Here is a 3,488-nt window from a genome sequence, read left to right on the forward strand (position 1 = left end):
CGTTACAACGGAATGCTCCTTATATGTACATTGATTGAGTAGAAATCTTACGAAACGCATAGACTAGGCCATAGGTCGCTTAATTAGACTAACATCAAACAACCCTCTCCGAATTATTTGTAAAATATCACATCATTCAGAGTAGAAGTTGTGCTAGTAACTCGATTTGGATTTCAGCTACTTTGAAAATGCTTTGACGCAGTTCATGATCAATAACAAGACAGACGCATCAAAAACTGACATCAATTTGTTTTTTACAGTAACAAAAAGGCAGAGGGGTCAAAATTAAGTTAAAACACGAGAAGAAAGCGAGACAAAAATGCGAGAAACTTCAATCTGACGCGAGCAATATGGTACCCTGGGTACCAAGGCTTCCGGTTACGAAAAGCCTCTGGACCAGAGCACGATCCCTTTGATAGCGCCGAGCCAATAACAACCCCGCTTATTCCCAAACATTTACAATCTGGATGTTTGGCTGATTGGTTCTTTGGAGATGTCGAATGATTTAAACGCTCTGATTGGATAACGATGACAATAGCCGCGTGATCAGGGACGCGAGTGGTTTGAAGGCGACAAAGATCGATTGCAAGCAATCCAAGCACGTTACCAGGTTTTCCGCTTTTTACTTTGGAAGATTCGAAATATCAAATGGCTGTACTAATTACTGGGTTGCCGTATGGCAATCCCAGTCGGAAAATGGGTGGCATTTGTTGGGTGTTTTTTTTTTCGTGTCGGTAAAAGTTTTGCCTGTAATTACCATGATAAGAGGCGTCTTTGTGCATAGGGCCTTTTGCTCGTATTTTCTTAGGATAGGGAGGGTAGTGGAAATGCGTAGATTTCTCTGGTGGACACAGTAGAATAAAAAACCTTACCTGCAATGGCGTCGGAAGTCATGTAACGCGAATGTCGTTTTAGTGGTTCTTTAAACAAAATATAACCTTTTGGAGATCCATTATTGAAAGTAAGTTGGATTATCTAGTCAGGCGGTGAAAACAAATACCTGGAATCGTATAAGTGACGAGTAATGGACTTCGACAACAAATCTATCGTCCGTCGAGCCGAAATCAAAGTGAGCTGTACTTCTAATATTTTACCAAGAGTGTGCTGTTATGTAGAACACTTAAACCAAATGAAAAATTCTCTGGTATAAAAGCGACGAGTAATGAACTTCGACAACAATCTTTCGTCCGTCAAGCCGAAATCAAAGTGAGCTATATTTCCAATATTTTATCACGAGTGTAGTTTTATGTACAATATTGAAACCAAATGGAAAATTATCTGGTAACTTATGGGTTCAACAAAGTCAGGTAAACAAATAATAATTGGAAATGTGACAGTCAATAATTATTTGAAAGAAAGCTTGTCGACTATTTTGTGCATCATTATTCAAGGAAAAGGTTCTTCAGGAAAGGGTTTGAACCTGAAGTATATGGTAAATTGCCACGATTGAGCTTCCTGCCTTCACGCCCGCAATGAAATAGGAAGAGGTTTTCGCCTCTAAGAGCAAATATGTTGTTTGCTTCAATAAATTTTTCGCTGGAAAAGGATTCTGTGGTATTTTCTGCCTTTGTGAATTATAATATCATGTTGTGTATTGAATTTTCGCGCTTAACGTTGCAATGTGACATGGGAGAATTCTTTTACTATTGCTCTGTAAGCAGGAAGGGTTCACGAAAATAAAAAGGTATGTTGGAAGCGTGCTTGAGTTTCAACAAAATGAGCCCCAAAATCAGCAAAAAATTGTGACGCCAATGAATAATAAAGTAGCTGCTATTTCCAAAATGATGGAATTACCTGGTGATAAATAACGTCGTACGCGTCTTGGAGAGTAAATTTTGACTTTGCATAAACAAATGGTCATCCTCAAGAGTTGGGCGATTGTGATCGCTCATTTTATTGTCAAACTTTATAACACTTGACAGGAAAAGAAACTTACAAAAACCCAATATCTTGCAATCATTTGAAACAGATGATTCACTGTTTCGCGAGTAAACATGCCACGGTAGCTTAATCACGGCGCCCGCTGAATTCCGGTCATGTCACTTTCGATTTTGCGATTTATTTGTGTAGCCAAATGTAGAATACCAAAATTGAACGAAGCAAAAATCTCCCAAAATGTTTGTCGCTGATTGTAACTTTTTATATTCTATTTTCACGGTTCAAAATTAATGTTGTTTTCATGTCGTAAGTATATTATTCTCGATCGACCGTCCCGGAAACTTCATTCTGCTCTTTCTAAAAAACTGTGTATCAATATTTATTTACTTTTGCATCAATATTTGTTTTGCATAAAGCAAGCAAACAAAATCTGTACCTTGCTGAGTTCGCATTTGTTAGCGTTAATAGTATTTTCGGTCTGATGCTTCCGTTTTATTAAGGGATATATTGTTTAGGTCACCCATCCAGATACTAGCCCCGCCGGACATGGTTAAACCGCAGTGAACTTTAGTATTACAAAGCTGTCAGATGCTCAGAGGGCACGCTTAAACTTGTGGTGAAAAGAAGTTGTGAGGGAACTTGAACATTCTCAACACGTAAGCCCAGAAGCCAATGTTTCTCGCTTCTCTTTTATTTGTTATTCTTCAGAGACTCGAATGCGGTAGTTCAAGACCACACAATTCAGTGCCTCTTGATTTTCTGTAACACGTACCACAGGCAACCCAGTGTATCTTCAGGAAGCATCTCGTTGAAGATATATAGATAAGGCAACAGCAGAAGTCATTGGATCGTTCGATGGTGTGGAGGAAGTAACTGCGCAACAAATAAAGTGAGGGTATCGTGAATTATATTCAAAGGAATGACATACTGTCGGTCTTGCCGACCGGCTATGGAAAGTCACTGCTGTTCCAGTTACCCCGAAGAAAGCCATTATTTTAGTTATTTGCCCGTTGAATGCGCTAATTGAATCGCACATGAAGGAGTCACGGCAGAGAAGCATTTCATGTACATGTCTTTTTGAAAACGACGCTGACCAAGATGGCGCTTACAATGGTGATTAATCCTTCGTTTTTGCCAACCCCGAGGCCCTTGTTCTTAACGAGAAGTGGAGGAAAATGATTCAGACGCCTGTATGTTTGGAATTGTCGCAGATGAGGCTCATGTAATTCCAAAATAGTAAGTTTATATGTGTATCGTTAATTGTTTACAGAAGTCCTATGTGACAATCTCGGAAAATTGTTTCACGTTGTCACCGTTCTCAGTGAGTCTCTCGTGATCTATAAAGCAAAAATCATTTATCCCGCTTCCTGTAAACAACATACAGCCCCAGTATATACCGCTGCGCTGAGTAGTGGCTCTAAAATTATTTATTTTCTCCTGAGAAAAATGGGTATAAGTAAGCTGATGCTGGTGTCTGAATAATATTATTGGTAAGATTTTCGGAAATCAGACACATTTATTATGTATATATGTTTCGACTTAACAAACTTTTTAGTAAATACGTAGTATGAAATTGCTGAATCCATATTAAATGTAAATTTCACTTCACC

Source organism: Montipora capricornis, chromosome 2 (assembly GCF_036669925.1).
Source record: "Montipora capricornis isolate CH-2021 chromosome 2, ASM3666992v2, whole genome shotgun sequence".
Lineage (NCBI taxonomy): Eukaryota > Metazoa > Cnidaria > Anthozoa > Scleractinia > Acroporidae > Montipora > Montipora capricornis.